The sequence below is a fragment of the Pezoporus flaviventris genome, unplaced genomic scaffold (assembly GCF_033815535.1).
Source record: "Pezoporus flaviventris isolate CSIRO_AGI_PZ_B2104156 unplaced genomic scaffold, CSIRO_AGI_Pfla_v1 ptg000116l, whole genome shotgun sequence".
Lineage (NCBI taxonomy): Eukaryota > Metazoa > Chordata > Aves > Psittaciformes > Psittacidae > Pezoporus > Pezoporus flaviventris.
Genome location: NW_026892664.1, coordinates 1,640,651 through 1,658,704, shown reverse-complemented (window position 1 = coordinate 1,658,704; position 18,054 = coordinate 1,640,651). Strand labels below are relative to the sequence as shown.

Genomic DNA, 18,054 nt, shown 5'->3' with positions numbered 1-18,054 from the left:
GCATTGTTTTCATCACAACACAAAGCCATGTACTTGAAATTTGCTTTTGGTTCTAAGTTTATCTGCTTTTGAGGGACCCTCACCCTGAATAAGGTTAAGGGAAAGCAGTGGTCTTGGCTCCAGCAGAGCTCTGCTGTGATTGCAGTGAGCTTCCTACGACCAACCCAAATATCCACCTAAGGGTTTAAAATACAAAATACACCAAATATAAAGGAAAATTTTAAGGCTTTAGCTTGGATATTCTCATGCTAAAATATCGCTAAATCTGTTGTAGATGGGGTCAGGAGTGCTGGTGTTTTTGAAGCAAACCTACTAGGCATACTAGGACACTTTTATTCACACCATGGGTTATCATGGGATGCTTTGGGTTGATGGGACCTTAAAGCTCACCCAGATCCAAACCCTCCCACGGGCAGGGACCCCTTCCACTAGAGCAGCTTGATCCAAGCCCCTGTGTCCAACCTGCCCTTGAACACTGCCAGGGATGGGGCAGCCTCAGCTTCTCTGGGCACCCTGTGCCAGCGCCTCAGCACCCTCACAGTAAAACACTTCTTCCTTTTCTCCAAACTGAATTTTCCTGTTTCAGTTTAAACCTATCACCCCTTGCCCTATCGCTACGGTCCCTGAAGAAGAGTGAAATTCAACATGCCATCAAGCATGTGAGAGGCAGCATGACCAGGGTCAAACTGGACCCACCACCCATCAAACCCTTTTGTACCTGCTTGGTTAAAGAGGAAGGCGGTGGTGGATGCAGTGCCTGCAGCTCATCCTGGAGTCCATGCAATGGGTTGAAGGAGAGATGCTTGGGAGCAGGATGCTCCAGGCTGGCTGTTGCAGGGGCTTTATCTTACAGGAGGTATTACCTCAGAGGCTTGTGTTGTGCAAACTGTCCTCCCAAAGGACCCTCTTCCATCAGATAATTAGTTTGACTTGATCAGCAAAACAACCTCTCAATTCCTCTCTCCCCAAACTCCTTCTGGCTGCATCAGCACCTCCAAGACCAGTTCTCCTGCAGAGACCTACCCAGGAAGACAGGCCCAGGACAGTTTGCTTTGTATTTCCCCATCTATCACATACCTCTTCCTTTCAGTGTTTCCCTGAAGAAGCCCTTTACTTCCACAGGGATCATCTAATATTGCATTGAAGGGAGCTGAAAACAAGCACAACAAAGCATCCTCTCTGTGGATGGTTTGTGCTGGTCCTGGGGAGCCCTTTCCAGGGGACCCAGGCCAGCAGCACCCTGGCTGTTCAGGTGGAAGCAGGACCCCAGATCCTCCCACCTAACAGCACTCAGGCCCTTTACACCCCTACTTAAATTTGCAGCAGAGCAGATGCTCAGACATGACTTCTCCCCATTTAGCACAAGGGCTTTGTTGACCAACAGACTGTCAGAGCTTTATTTCTTAGAATCACAGCCTGTTTTGGGTAGGAAGGGAGCTTAAAGGTCATCCAGTTCCAACCCTTGCCACGGGCATGGACACCTTCCACTAGAGTAGCTTGCTCCAAGCCCGTGTGTCCAACCTGGCCTTGAACACTGCCAGGGATGGGGCAGCCACAGCTTCTCTGGGCACCCTATGCCAGCGCCTCTGCACCCTCACAGGGAAGAGCTTCTGCCTAAGAGCTCATCTCAGTCTCCCCTCTGGGAGGTTAAAGCCATTCCCCTTGGCCTGTCCCTACTGGCCCTTGGCCAAAGACCTTCTTCAGGTTTCCTGTAGGCCCCGTCAAACACTGGAAGCTTCTCTGAGGTCTCCACACAGCTTCTCTTCTCCAGGCTGAACAGACCCAATGTTCTCAGCCTGGCTCCATATGGGAGGAGCTCCAGCTCTTGACCATCCTCGTTGCCGCCTCTGGACTTGCTCCAGCAGCTCCAAGTCCTCCTTGTGTTGGGGACACCAGAGATGTATCAAACCATTTGGTCCTACCCTCAGTTCATAGAATCATAGAATCGTTAGGGTTGGAAAGGACCTTAAGATCATCAAGTTCCGAAGCCCCTGCCATGGACAGGGACACCTCACACTAAACCATATCACCCAAGGCATCGTCCAACCTGGCCTTAAACACTGCCAGGGATGGAGCATTCACAGTCTCCCTGAGCAACCCATTCCAGTGCCTCACCACCCTCACGGGAAGGAATTTCTTCCATATATCCAACCTAAACTTCCCCTCTTTAAGGTTTAACCTGTTGCCCTTGTCCTATCACTACAGTCCCTAATGAAGAGTCCCTCCACAGCATCCCTATAGGCCCCCTTCAAATACTGGAAGCTGCTCTGAGGTCTCCACGCAGCCTTCTCTTCTCCAGGCTGAACAGCCCCAACTTTCTCAGCCTGTCTTCATACAGGAGGTGCTCCAGTCCCCTGATCATCCTCGTGGCCTCCTCTGGACTTGTTCCAACAGTTCCATGTCCTTTTTATGTTGAGGACACCAGAACTGCACACAATGCTCCAGGTGAGGTCTCACAAGAGCAGAGGAGAGGGGGAGGATCACCTCCTTCCCCCTGCTGGTCACGCTCCTTCTGATGCAGCCCAGGATACTGTTGGCTTTCTCGGCTGCAAGCACACACTGAAGCCGGCTCATGTTCATTTTCTCATCAACCAACACCCCCAAGTCCTTCTCTGCAGGGCTGCTCTGAATCTCTTCTCTGCCCAACCTGTAGCTGTGCCTGGGACTGCTCCGACCCAGGTGTAGGACCTTGCACTTGGCATGGTTAAACCTCATGAGGTTGGCATCAGCCCACCTCACAAGCGTGTCAAGGTCCCTCTGGATGGCATTCCTTCCCTCCAGCATATCAACCGAACCACACAGCTCGGTGTCATCGGCAAACTTGCTGAGGGCGCACTCAATCCCAGTGCCCATGTCAGCAACGAAGATGTTGAACAAGACCGGTCCCAACACCGATCCCTGAGGGACACCACTCGTTACTGGTCTCCAGCCGGACATTGAGCCATTGACCACAACTCTTAGTGTGCGGCCATCCAGCCAGTTCTTTATCCACCGAGTGGTCCATCCATCAAATTGATGTCTCTCCAATGTAGAGACAAGGATGTTGAGTGGGACGGTGTCGAACGCTTTGCACAAGTCCAGGTAGATGCCATCAACTGCTCTTCCCCTGTCCATCAGTTCTGTAGCCCCATCATAGAAGGCCACCACATTGGTCAGGCAGGATTTCCCCTCAGTGAAGCCCTGCTGGCTGTCACCAAGCACCTTGTTGATTTTCATGTGCCTTAGCATGCCTTCGTGGAGAACCTGCTCCAAGATTTTGCCAGGCACAGAGGTGAGACTGACTGGTCTGTAATTCCCCAGGTCATCCATTTTCCCCTTCTTGAAAATGGGGGTTGTATTTCCCTTTTTCCAGTCATGGGAACTTCACCTGACTGCCATGATTTCTCAAATATGATGGCCAGCAGCTTCGCAACTTCATTCACCAGCTCCTTCAGGACCCGCGGATGGATCTCATCAGGACCCATGGACACGTGCACGTTCAGATTTTTAAGATGGTCTCGAACCAGTTCCTCTCCTACATTGGGCCCAAGGTCTTCATTCTCACAGTCCCTGCATCTGCTTTCCGAGACTTGGGTGGTTTGGTCAGAGCCTTTGCCAGTGAAGAGCGAGGCAAAGAAGTCATTCAGAACCTCAGCCTTCTCCAAGTCCTGCGTCGCTAGTTTTCCCGAGAGCTTCCTGGGGGAGCCTACGTTCTCCCTTGTCTGTTTTTTATTTGCTATGTACCTGTAGAATCCCTTCCTGTTTTCCTTAATACCCCTAGCCAAGTTTAATACTAACTGGGCCTTAGCTTTCCTAACCTAGTCCCTAGCTTCCCGGACAACATCCCTGTACTCTTCCCATGCCACCTGTCCTTGCTTCCACCTATTATAAGCCTCTTTTTTCATTTGAATTTTCCCCAGGAGCTCCTTATCCATCCAAGGAGGTCTCCTGGCCCTCCTGCTGCACTTCCTTCTGGTTGGGATGCAACACTCCTGAGCTTGTAGCAGGTGATCCTTGAATATCAACCAACAGTCTTGGGCCCCTCTGCCCTCTAGGGCTGGATCCCATGGAACCTTCCGAAGCAGGTTCCTGAAGAGGCCAAAGTCTGCTCTTTTGAAGTCCAGGGCAGTGAACTTGCTGCACACTCTCCTCACAGTCCTGAGGATCTCAAATTCGAGCATCTCATGATCGCTGCATCCAAGGCTGCCCTGGAGCGTCACATTTCCAACGAGCCCTTCCCTGTTGGTGAGCACGAGGTCCAGCATGGCACCTCTCCTTGTCAGCTCCTCTATTACTTGCAGAAGGAAGTTGTCTTCTACACAATCGAGGAACCTCTTGGATTGCTTGTGCCGGGCCATACCCTCCTCCCAACAGATGTCAGGGTGGTTGAAGTCACCCATGAGAACAAGGGCCTGTGAGCGTGAAGCTTTTCCTATCTGTCTATAGAGCACTTGATCCGCAGGTTCTCCTTGATCAGGCGGTCTGTAACAGATCCCCACAGTAATGTCTCCCATAGCTATATTCCCTTTAACCCTGACCCACAAACTCTCTGTGGACTGCTCACCTGTCCCCAGACAGAGTTCCATACTCTCCAGCCTATCCCTAACATAAAGTGCAACTCCCCCTCCCCGCCTGCCAGGCCTGTCCTTCCCAAAGAGCCTGTAACCTTCTATCGCAACACTCCAGTCATAGGAGCCATCCCACCATGTTTCTGTGATGCCTATTATATCATACCCCTGTAGACGTGACCGCATCTCTAATTCCTCTTGTTTGTTCCCCATGCTACGGGTGTTTGTATAGAGGCATCTGAGCCGAGCTCCAACTGAAGCCGGCTCATTGGCTGGAGCGCCTGGGATATCTCTACATTGCTCCAGGCATTTATTATAGGTTCTGGCAACTGACTGGGTGTGTTGGAATGGAATGATGCTCCCCTCCCCCAACACATCTAGTTTAAAGCTTGAGCTGGAGCAGGTAACAGAAGTTAAGTGCACTGACTCTCTGTTAGACTCATCTGCCACACTGAGGGGAATAGTTCTCTCTGTGCTGGAACCTGACCAAAACTGCTAGTAGTGATAGGACAAAGGGGAATGGGTTAAAACTTAAATAGGGGAAGTTTAGGTTGGATATATGGAAGAAGTTCTTTACTGTAAGGGTGGTGAGGCACTGGAATGGGTTGCCCAGGGAGGTTGTGAATGCTCCATCCCTGGCAGTGTTCAAGGCCAGGTTGGACAGAGCCTTGGGTGACATGGTTTAGTGTGAGGTGTCTCTGCCCATGGCAGGGGGGTTGGAACTGGATGATCTTAAGGTCCTTTCCAACCTTAACTGTTCTACGATTCTATTGACAGCAGTGTGTCAGCTTAGCCTATTTTTGCTGTCTAGGACAGGACTCTCTGCCCCAGGCTGCCAGGGAAACCTCCTGAGACTCGAGTATCTCACTCAATGAGTTGTTGTGGGCAGCTGGGGATCCAGCAATGCTGTATCAGAGCTGGGGTGATGGATTCAGGGCTCCTGGGGCATCACACTCAGATGTGTTTAGTCTTTCTCATGGAGCAAATGGAATGCACAGTCCCTTTTTCTGCCTCCCTAATGAAATGTGATGACCAGTTTGCAAGTTCTTCACTTTGTCTCCAGTTTTCAAAGATTGGGTTTGGGTTTTTAAAAGAAAAGGTCTGATTTAGCCTCATGATTAAGAGATATCTGAAGGGTTTTTGGATGTGTTTCTCTGCCTGTGAAGATTCACCAAGAACCACAGTTAGATGTTGCCTCAACTATCAAATCTTTATTGTTTTAAAGCCCAGCCTAACAAAGTACATGCAAGCCACATGGCATTGCTCTTCCCTATTTCACTCCATCTTTCCTCCTTCCCACAGAGATGCTGCCATGCAATACAGTAACAGGGCTGAAGGCAACCACACCGCAGAGACCCACTTCATCCTCCTCGGCCTGACAAGCGAGCCCAAGCTGCAGACTCCTCTCTTTGTAATCTTCTTCATGATTTAGCTCATCACTCTCATGGGCAACCTTGGGCTGATGGCACTGATCAAGACAAGCCCCCGGCTGCACACCCCCATGTACTTCTTCCTCTGCAGTCTCTCTGTTGTTGATCTTTGCTACTCCTCTGTCTTTGCTCCAAAGCTGCTTCTTGCCTTGGTGGAAAACAAAACCATCTCTTACCCTGCCTGCTTCCTGCAGCATTTCTTCTTCCTCATGTTTGTGACCACAGAGGTGCTCTTGCTGGCTGTGATGGCTTATGACCGCTATGTAGCCATCTGCAACCCACTGCTCTACATGGTTTCCATGCCCCACGGGGTCTATGTTCAGCTGGTGGCTGCATCATACATGGGGGGGGGGGATTTTGAACTCCCTAATCCAAACCTGTTGCTTGCTGTTGTTGCCTTTCTGCGGTCCAAACACCATCAACCATTACTTCTGTGACACTAACCCTTTGCTGAAGCTCTCCTGCTCCAACAGCCACCTCAATGAGCTTTTGCTTGTAATTCTTCATGGGAGCATTTCCATGTCTGTGCTCGTCCTCATCATCACCTCCTATGTATACATCCTCTTGTCCATCCTGAGGATTAGGTCTGCTGAAGGAAGGCACAAAGCCTTCTCTACTTGTGCCTCCCACCTCCTGACTGTTACCTTGTTCTACGTCCTTGCTGGGCTCAGCCACATGCAATCAGCTTCCAAGTACTCCCTGGAGACAGAGAAAGTCACCGCTGTGTTTTACACCCTCCTTGTCCCTATGCTCAACCCTCTGATCTACAGCTTGAGGAACAAGGATGTTAAAGATGCCCTTAGAAAAGCAACAGCAAATAACCTCATTGTGAGCTGCTCATTGACCAACCCGGTCCCAATCGGTTGATAGAACTCCTCCTCTTTCCCTTTTTAACTTGTTTTGTGTCAGCTGTCTGGAGGAGGAAGGAACTGAATGTCTTTACAGGAGCAGGTACAGCACATTCTAACCATGCTTTAAACTCTGCAGAGGCTCGGTGATGTTAAGCATCCCCTCAATATAGGTCTCAGATAAATATTCTCTTGTCATCTCTTGGGTTTTTCTTTTGGGGAAAATAGATGTGATATCATAGGAGGTGGCAAAAATAAGCCCATGAGGAATTTCCCTCTTCAGTTTAACTTTAGAAGTTGCACTGATTCAAGCAGTCATTCATCCAGAGGTAAGTTCAAGGAGGGATGAAGGGTTTTGAGGAGGTACATCTGAAAAACATCACTTTACTTTGGGCTAATGCAAGGAAATGCATAAAATCCTATTTGCTTCCAGAAGGATGTGCAGTGCAAAGTAAGGAAACGGGAGGAGAAGCAGAGCCACTGAGTTGCCAGAGGATGAGCATGGTACGTGCTGTGACTGAGCATTGGGAAGATGCTAAATCTCTGTGTGACCAGAACATCCCAGGCTGGAGGCAGCACAGCTGTGTCTGTCATCCTGCACCTTCCTTCCTACCACTGCAAACATTCAGCTCAGCCAAAGAGGTTTCACAGCACTGTGTGGGTTGGAGGGAGCTTAAAGGCCACCTATTTCTAACCTCCTTGCTGTGGGCTTCATCTCACATCTGGTTTAGGAGAAGTAGCAGCTGAGAGTAGGATTTTCCCCAATTGCCAAGGATTTTAGTATGATTGAATGTAATGACTTTAGGGAGAAGTATGTTTTTTTCCCCTAGTTTCTTCTCGTGGGGCTGCTGTGATATTTCCTCCCACCCAACTCTTCCCCAACACAATCTGTTAACTGTGAAGGTACCACTGAGGAATGCTGCAGAACTTCATGCTCTGCAAAGCAGAAATAACCAACTGCAACCTGTTAGAGACCTTTAGCAATAAGCTCTTTCTGTAGCAAATAGAGACCTGGATGCATTGCAGGAGAGGGGGGATCATCTGTTACTTCATGGTACTTTGCACATGGCTGCACCCAAGTTAGTCCTGACACTGTGTTTTTCATACCTAAAAATAAAAGAGAGACTCCCAGCATCATTTCTATTAGGTGGACATGGAAAATATGACTAAGCATACCCACTGTATGGTATACCGAGAATTATAACTTCTTTTTTCCCCCTCAGATGTAGGAGTTTGCATTTGGATGCCTGACGTGGATTAAACCAAAATCTATCTGGAGCACCCAGTTGAACAGGGGTCATTTTCCCTAAGAGACAGACACAGACAAGGAGGGGGAGATGTTTATAACACTTAGTTTCCGTTAGAGCTTGCCTTGTCCCTAGCTTGGACACCAGAGGGTCTTGCCTCTCATTGAGAGTTGTTTGTGCTGTTTGCATGATGCAAGGTGCCTCAAGGGAGCAGCCAGGACAAGTTATTCCCAATGGGAAGGCAAGCTGGGAGCTGAAAGTGGCCACAAAGCAGAGCACAGTCCCCCTATGCCTGAGCACAGCAGCAGCTTCCACGGATAGCCCAGCGGAAACTAAGAGTCAAATTCATGGTTGCTACAGACCAGGAGCAAGCCCAGTTACAGCACAGCCCTGGAAGTGGGCCCAGGGCTAGGACTGAGCTTAAATAGAGCCTGAGCCCTTGGCAGAGGGTGTGTGAGAAGGACCCAGGTGATGCTGGTCATGGCAATTACTGTGGCTGCACTCCCTGATGTCTCAAGGAGAGGGGAACTGGGTTTTCCACCACCCAATGCCCTAAACACAGCAGCAGCTCTGCATTCAGCCTCCTCTGATGTATTCCTGTGTGCAGAGGATGAAAGAATGGAGCCGAAAGGAGCAAAGAGCTCCTTTATTGTGTTAATGAGAATCACCCCTCCTCAGTTATGCAAAATCATGGAATCATGGAATGGTTTGGGTTGGAAGGGAGCTTAAAGCTCCTCCTCCAGCTCTCAACCCCAACACCTTCCACTGGAGCAGCTTGCTCCAAGCCCCTGTGTCCCACCTGGCCTTGAACACTGCCAGGGATGGGGCAGCCACAGCTTCTCTGGGCACCCTGTGCCAGCACCTCGACACCCTCATAGTGAAGAATTCCTTCCTTACATAAAATCTGGATCCCCCCTGTTTCAGTTTGAACCCACCACCCCTTGTCCTATCCCTACAGTTCCTGATGAAGAGTCCCTTTCCTCCATCCTTGTAGCTCCCTTCAGACACTGGAAGCTGCTCTGAGGTCACCAAGCAGCTTCTCTGCTCCAGGCTGAACAGCCGCAATATTCTCAGCCTGGCTCCATATGGGAGCTGCTCCAGCCCCTGAGCATCCTCATGGCCTTCTCTGGAGTTACTCCAGCAGCTCCATGGCCTTCTTATGTTCCCTACAGAGAAGGACCTGGGGGTGCTGGGCGATGAGAAAATGAACATGAGCCAGCTTCAGTGTACGCTTGCATCCCACAAACCAAGCGTACTCTGCTCTTGTGAGACCTCACCTGGAGTATTGTGTGCAGTTCTGGTTTCCTGAACATAAAAAGGATATGGAACTGTTGGAACAAGTCCAGAGGAGGCCACGAGGATGATCAGGGACTGGAGCACCTCCTATTTGAAGACAGGCTGAGAAAGTTGGGGCTGTTCAGCCTGGAGAAGAGAAGGCTGCGTGGAGACCTCATAGCAGCCTTCCAGTATCTGAAGGGGGCCTATAGGGATGCTGGAGAGGGACTCTTCATTAGGGACTGTAGTGACAGGACAAGGGGTAACGGGTTTAAGCTTAAACAGGGGAGGTTTAGATTGGATATAAGGAGGTAATTCTTTCCTGTTAGGGTGGTGAGGCACTGGAATGGGTTGCCCAGGGAGACTGTGAATGCTCCATCCCTGGCAGTGTTCAAGGCCAGGTTGGACAGAGCCTTGGGTGATATGGTTTAGTGTGAGGTGTCCCTGCCCATGGCAGGGGGGTTGGAACTAGATGATCTTAAGGTCCTTTCCAACCCTAACGATTTTATGGTTCTAGGATTCTATAGACACCAAAACTATCAGAACTGCAGGCGATACCCGAGCTATATTGAATCTTTGTCCTTCCCTCAGATCTTCAAGCTCGCTTGGGATGAACAATTATCAAGCAGGCAATGGAGACAGTGGTCACTGCCTTAGCTCAAGGCTGAGACTCCTTTTTGTAGGAACTACTTTCATTTAGCACAATTTAAAAACAAAACACCATGGTGCTGTCTCAGGCATGCTATTGAAGAGCTGATACTTATTTGGATGAATTATTGGAGACTCAGTCCATACTTAAAATCACCAGAATCTGTTTGAAGACAGCCATTTGTTGTGCTGTTTCTTCATACACTGCACTTGTTGTGTGATCTTCTTGTCTCTAATAATGACCAAAGGTGAGCAGTAATGACCAATAATTGCCAGTAATGCTCAATTCCATAATCACATATTCCACATATTCCTTCCTTACCTCCACAGTACTGAAGAGCTCCAAATGTGCTTTCACACCCTGCATAGATGTGGCAGCAGCTTTCTCTCCCACAGCCTCCTCAGAGCCCCCTTCACCTCCTTGTTCCTCAGGCTGTAGATGAGGGGGTTGAGAGCTGGGGTGAGGATGGAGTAACACACCGACACCAGCTTTGCCTGATCCCATGAGGATGCCTCATGAGGCTGGACGTAGGTGAGGATCCCAGGTGCATAGAAGATGGTGATGGCAGCCAAGTGGGAGGCGCAGGTAGAGAAGACCTTCAGCCTTCTTGTGGCCAAAGGGATCTGCAGGACGGTGTGGAGGATGTAGGTGTAGGACACCAGGATCATCAGGAGAGAGAGCATGGATTTAAAAGTAGCACTGGACACCAACACAAACTTGTTTCTGTGGGTGTCCGAGCAGGAGAGCTGCAGGAGGGTGGGCAGCTCACAGAAGAAGTGGTTGATGCTCCTGGCCTGACAGAAGGACAACCTCCCTGCCAGCGTGATGTGCACCAGGGAGGTGAGGAACCCGATGGTGTACACCAGTACCATCATGCCATAGCAATGCGCCCTGGTCATGGCAGTGGTGTAGAGCAGGGGCTTGCACACAGCCGTGTATCGGTCGTAAGCCATTACCCCAAGCAGGAAGCTCTCAGAGACAACGAGAGCCATGAAAGTATACATCTGGGCAAAGCAACCCCAAAAGGAGATGTGGCTTCTCCCCAGCAGGAAGGTCTCCAGAGCTTTTGGGATGATAGCAGAGGAAAGGCAAAAATCCATGCAAGATAATTGGGTCAGGAAGAAGTACATGGGGATGTGGAGGTGGGGTTCAGTGTTGATCAGCAGGATCATCGTCAGGTTCCCCAGCACCATTAAAACATAGAGGGATAAGAAGACTGTGAAGATGGTGGTTTGTAGCTCTGGGGCATCAGAGAAACCCAAGAGGATGAAGCCGGAGGGAACCGTGAGGTTTCCTGTATCTGTCATTTCAACAAGTTGATGGATTTGGATTGAAATGAAAGCAATCGGTGAAATGCATCCCTAACTGAGAAATAATGTGGAAGTTTAGTTGGAATATAAACCATAAAGTAAATGCAATAGAAAATGGTGTATTTGTAATGGTATATTTCTGTGTGTAGCCCAAGATCTGAAGTCAAAGAGGTGAAGGAGCTCTTTACACAACGTGAAATTAAGAGAATAATTCTACAATGATTGATATTCACATTACTAATGAAACACTGAGAAACATCATGTCTATCCAAACGTAATACAATAAAATCAAATAAATACATCTCAAAATGTGGAACACAGAAAAGATTTTGTATTATCTTCACTGATTTCTGGGAATTTTCAGGATTTTTTTCACTCTTTTTTGTATTTTTTGGAATGGATCAATTCTCTTCTGTAGCTTCATTACTTGTGCTGCATCCTTTTCATCACAACACAAAGCCATGTACTTGAAATTTGCTTTAGGTTCTAAGTTTATCTGCTTTTGAAGAACTCCCACCCTGCATAAGGTTAAGGGAAAGCAGTGGTCTTGGCTCCAACAGAGCCTTGCTGTGATTGCAGTGAGCTTCCTATGACCAACCCAAATACGCATCTAAGGGTGTAAAATATATCATGTATAAACCAAAATTTTAAGGCTTTAGCTTGGATATTCTCATCTCTGCCATGCAATTCCTCTGCAGATGAAGTACTTGATGGAATATCAATCTATGAATGGCTACATCAGTGCTAAAATACCCCTAAATCTGTTGTAGATGGGGTGAGGAACATGGGTTTTTGAAGCAAAGCAGCCCCATACTAACACACGTTTATTCACTCCTCAGGCTATCATAGAATGCTTTGGGTTGAAGGGACCTTAAAACTCATCCAATCCCAACCTCCTCCCAAGAAGCCCCACACTGCATAAGGTTAAAGGAATACAGTGGTCTTGGCTCTAATAGAGCTTTGCTGGGATTGCAGTGAGCTTCCTATGACCAACCCAAATAGCCACCTAAGGGTGTAAAATACAAAATATACCATATATAAACCAAACTTTTAAGGCTTTAGCTTGGATATTCTCATGCTAAAATATCACTAAAACAGTTCTAGATGGGGTCACAAAGGTTGGTGTTTTTGAAGCAAACCTATTAGGCATACTAGGGCACTTTTATTTACACTATGGTCTATCATAGAACGGTTTGGGTTGAAGGGACCTTAAAGCTCACCCAGCTCCAAACCCTGACACGGGCAGGCACACCTTCCACTAGAGCAGCTTGCTCCAAGCCCCTGTGTCCAACCTGGCCATGAACACTTCCAGGGATGGGGCAGCCACAGCTTCCCTGGGCACCCTGTGCCAGCACCTCAGCACCCTCACAGTAAAACACTTCTTCCTTATCTCCAACCTGAATTTCTCTGTTTCAGTTTAAACCCTTGCCCTATCGCTACAGTCCCTGAAGAAGAGTGAAATTCTACATGCCATCAAGCATGGGAGAGGCAGCAAGACCAGGGTCAAACTGGACCCACCACCCATCAAACCCTTTTGTACCTGCTTGGTTAAAGAGGAAGGTGGTGGTGGATGCAGTGCCTGCAGCTCCTCCTGGAGACCATGCGATGGGTTGAAGGAGAAATGCCTGGGAGCAGGATGCTCCAGGCTGGCTGGTGGAAGGGTTTTATCTCACAGGAGGCATTACCTCAGAGGCTTGTGTTGTGCAAACTGTTCTCCCAAAGGACCCTCCTCCATCGGATAATTAGTTTGACTTGATCAGCAAAACAACCTCTCAATTCCTCTCTCCCCAGACTCCTTCTGGCTTCATCAGCACCTCCAAGACCAGTTCTCCTGCAGAGACCTACCCAGGAAGAAAGGCCCAGGACACATTGATCTGTCTTTCACCATCTATCACATACATCTTCCTTTCTGTGTTTCCTGAGGAATCCCTTTACTTCCACAGAGATCATCTAATATTGCATTGAAGGGAGCTGAAAACAAGCACAACAAAGCATCATCTGTGTAGATGGTTTGCGCTGGTCATGGGGAGTCCTTTCCATCAGATGCATTTATTTCCATACACTTGACTAGTGATTGTACAACACTTTGGTCAAAAGCATTGGCTCAAAACGTGGCTGCTTTGAGAATATAGCAGGATGAAGTCAGATTTCCCAGTCTTCATCTGAAGAATCCTGAGTGTGGGTGTGTCCTGAGTGCTTCTCCTAGATGAAGAGACATTAGAAAACTCTTAGTAGAAATATTAACTGATAACCTGTAAGCGGCGAGGAGAAGCAGACAGGCCAATTCAATATGGGTGATAAGCAACTTCTACTTTATTTGTGATGCAGTTCACACATATATAGGAGTTGTATTCAGCCACTCCTTCTTGGCACAACAGTACTGGTTAGCCCCACACAGCTTCCTTCACATTCTCCTCCCAGGTCCGGTCTCCGGCCACCTGTGGGGGCCACCCCCTGCCTTGCTTGCACAGTCCTCCAGAACTCTATGGTCCTGCTCTTAGAGTCATTCTGCAACAATCCCCCCCTTTCTCTTTGTGCAACCAAGGCATTATGGGTTATTCTGTTCACCTGTTTTATCACACAACTATAAACAAGTCTAATAGCTACGATGATTAACCTAACAATGATACATAAGTGCAATACTTTAAACAGCAGTGTTTGACTCAACCTGTAATGCCCCATGAAGACAACCATCTAGTTATTCTTAGGATATTGCTCATTTACTATTGCTGGGTAAGCTGAGCCAGGGTTCTCAGCTGTGCGTGTATCGAATTAGCATAATCAGGGAGACTCATACAACACATTCCATCAAACTCTTCACATCCATGGCCCTGTTCCAACAACAAAAGGTTCTGCAGTGTTGCATGTCTTACAGTCAACATTAAAACAAATCAAATTGCCTTCAATGGATAGTTGTCTGCTTGGCAACTCAGCAACCCAGTCTACTTAGTTGAGCCAAGGCCCCGTGTCGTGGTTTAAACCCAGTCAGGTAACTTGTTCACTCACTCCCAGTGAGTGGTGCCAAGCTGACAACAATCGAGGTCCATGTCCCCCCCCGGCCCCCCCCCCCCCCGCACCGGGGCTCTCCTCTTCCCCGGAGGAGCAGGGAGGAGGATCGAGAGAGTGCAACTCCTACGGGTTGAGACAAGAACAGTCCAGCAACAAATCACCACCGCTACTATCAACTACAACAATGATAAGGGAAAATAACAAGGGAAGAGAATACAATACCACCGGCCAAGAAAACGAGTTCCACCTGGAAGCCTGTGTCCTTCCGGGTAACTCCCAGTTACCCCTCACCCCGGCCATGACGTGCTGTGGTATGGAATACCTCCCTGGCTAGCCCGAGTCAGGTGCCCCGTCTCTGCTTCCTCACAGCTTCCCCTCCTCCGTGGCAGAGCATGAACCTCACAAAGTCCTTGGTCAGGGTAAACATCACTTAGCAACAACTGAAAACATCAGCTTCACCAACACTGTTCTCAGGCTGGAAGTCAAAACGCAGCACTGCACCAGCTAACACAAAGGAAAAAACATGACTGCTACTGCTGAACCCAGGACATTATCCACCCCTTATTCCATACCATTCACGTCGTGCTCAGATCCCACATTTTCAATACACCATTGCTCTCCCACATATATATATCCATATACATACAGACCAAGAGGAAAAATTCATTTTCTTAGTGCATGGACCAATCCCTATAATGCTGCCGAGTCCATTCGGTCCATGATGTTCAAAGTTCATTCTCTGTTGGGATGATGGCTGGAGGGAAGTCAGGGCCAGTCGCTGGTGACCTGGAGACATCTAGTTGATGGGCTATAAAAGCATTACACAGCAGGCAACAGCATACAATTGAGTTCGCTGGCTGTTTTCCCCTAAAATCAAATCCCCTTGAGGTATACATCGGACTTCCCCATCTTCCCGCATTACCCACCAAGTATATCCAGGTCCCTGAGCAAAAGCAATCCCACGAGTGGGTTTGCCTTTACCTGAAGCAGGAATAACCCAGACTGTCTTCCCCAGCAAATTCTTCATATGCACCACGGGAACTTTGTCCCCCTCTACAAGATGTAAAAGTTCTGACTGGGCCGGGCCAGCCCTGTTGGCAGATCCTCTGGTGTTGATCAACCAGGTGGCCTTTGGTAAGTGTATATCCCAGTGCTTGAAAGTTCCCCCACCCATTGCTCTCAGTGTAGTTTTTAACAGCCCATTGTACCTTTCGATTTTCCCAGAGGCTGGTGCATGGTAGGGGATGTGATATACCCACTCAATGCCATGCTCTTTGGCCCAAATATCTATAAGGTTATTCCGGAAATGAGTCCCACTGTCTGACTCAATTCTCTCTGGGGTGCCGTGTCGCCACAAAATCTGTTTCTCAAGGCCCAGGATGGTGTTCCGGGCAGTGGCATGGGGCACAGCGTATATTTCCAGCCACCCGGTGGTTGCTTCCACCATGGTAAGCACATGGCGCTTGCCTTGGCGGGTTGTCGGCAGTGTGATATAGTCAATCTGCCAGGCCTCCCCATATTTATACTTCAACCACCATCCTCCATACCAAAGAGGCTTTAACCGCTTGGCTTGTTTAATTGCAGCACATGTTTCACACTCATGAATAACCTGGGCAATAGTGTCCATTGTTAAGTCCACCCCTCGGTCACGGGCCCACCTGTATGTTGCATGTCTGCCCTGATGGCCTGAAGTGTCATGGGCCCACCGGGCCAAAAATAATTCACCTTTATGTTGCCAATCTAAGTCCATCTGAGCCACTTCAATCTTAGCCGCTTTATCCACTTGTTGGTTGTTCTGGTGTTCCTCAGTGGCCCGACTCTTGGGTACATGGGCATCTACATGACGTACCTTCACCACCAGGTTCTGCACCCTGGCAGCAATATCTTGACACAGGGCAGCAGCCCAGATGGGTTTACCTCTGCGTTGCCAGTTGCTCTTCTTCCATTGCTTCAACCACCCCCACAGGGCATTTGCCACCATCCATGAGTCAGTATAGAGATAAAGTACTGGCCACTTTTCTCGTTCAGCAATGTCCAGGGCCAGCTGGATGGCTTTCACCTCGGCAAACTGACTCGATTCACCCTCTCCGTCAGCAGTTTCTGCAACTTGTCGTCCAGGACTCCATACAGCTGCCTTCCATCTCCGATGCTTTCCCACAATATGGCAAGAGCCATCAGTAAACAAGGCATACTGCTTTTCACTTTCTGACAGTTTATTGTATGGTGGGGCTTCTTCAGCACGCACCACCTCCTCCTCTGGTGACATTCCAAAATCTTTGCCCTCTGGCCAGTCCATGATGACTTCTAGAATGCCTGGACGACTGAGATTTCCTATTCAAGTTCATTGTGTAATTAGTGCAGCCCATTTACTCCATGTAGCATCAGTTGCATGATGTGTAGAGGAGACCCTGCCTTTGAACATCCAGCCCAGCACAGGCAAGCGGGATGCCAGGAGGAGCTGTGCTTCAGTGCCAATCACTTCCGAAGCAGCTCAAACCCCTTCATAGGCTGCCAGTATCTCTTTCTCAGTTGGGGTATAGCTGGCCTCAGATCCTTTATATCCCCGACTCCAAAAGCCGAGGGGTCGACCTCGAGTCTCCCCTGGAGCTTTCTGCCAGAGGCTCCAGGTAGGACCGTTCTCCCCAGCTGCAGTGTACAGTACACTTTTACATCTGGTCCGGTCCGGACTGGTCCAAGGGCTACTGCATGAACTATCTCGCGTTTAATTTGCTCAAAGGCTTGTTGCTGCTCAGGGCCCATTTAAAATCATTCTTCTTCCGAGTCACATGATAGAGAAGGCTTACAATCGAACTGTAATTTGGGATGTGCATTCTCCAGAACCCCACTGCACCCAAGAAAGCTTGCGTTTCTTTCTTATTAGTTGGTGGAGACATTGCTTTTATCTTGTTGATCACATCTGTGGGGATCTGTCTACGTCCATCTTGCCATTTTATTCCCCAAAATTGAATCTCCTGTGCAGGTCCCTTGACCTTACTCTGTTTTATGGCAAAACCGGCTTTCAGCAGGATTTGGATTATTTTCCTCCCTTTCTCAAAGACTTCTTCCGCTGTATCGCCCCACACAATAATGTCATCAATGTATTGCAGGTGTTCTGGAGCTTGCCCCTGTTCCAGTGCAGTCTGGATCAGTCCATGGCAAATGGTAGGGCAGTGTTTTCACCCCTGGGGCAGTCAGTTCCAAGTGAACTGGACACCCCTCCAAGTAAAAGCAAACTGTGGCCTGCACTCTGCTGCCAAAGGAATGGAGAAAAATGCATTGGTAATATCAATCGTGGCATACCACTTGGCTGCCTTTGACTCTAGTTCATACTGAAGTTCTAGCATGTCCGGTATGGCAGCACTCAAGGGTGGTGTGACTTCATTCAGGCCACGATAGTCTACTGTTAGTCTCCATTCTCCATTAGACTTTCGCACTGGCCATATGGGGCTATTGAAGGGTGAGCGGGTCCTGCTGATCACCCCCTGACTCTCCAGTCTACGGATCAGCTGATGGATGGGAATCAGGGAGTCTCCGTTGGTGCGATATTGCCGCCGGTGCACTGTTGTGGTCGCAATTGGCACTTGTTGTTCTTCAACTTTCAGCAACCCCACAGCAGAGGGATCTTCTGAGAGACCAGGCAAGGTGGACAGCTGCTCAATTTCCTCAGTCTCCAAAGCAGCAATACCAAAAGCCCACCGGTACCCTTTTGGGTCTTTGAAGTACCCTCTCTTGAGGTAGT

The 18,054-nt window shown here is 48.8% G+C and overlaps 1 pseudogene; it reads left to right on the top strand.

The window, feature by feature from the left end:
* The first annotated feature begins 5,883 nt into the window (after positions 1-5,883).
* LOC133282195 (olfactory receptor-like protein COR8) lies at positions 5,884-6,844 on the top strand (annotated as a pseudogene).
* The last annotated feature ends 11,210 nt before the right edge of the window (positions 6,845-18,054 follow it).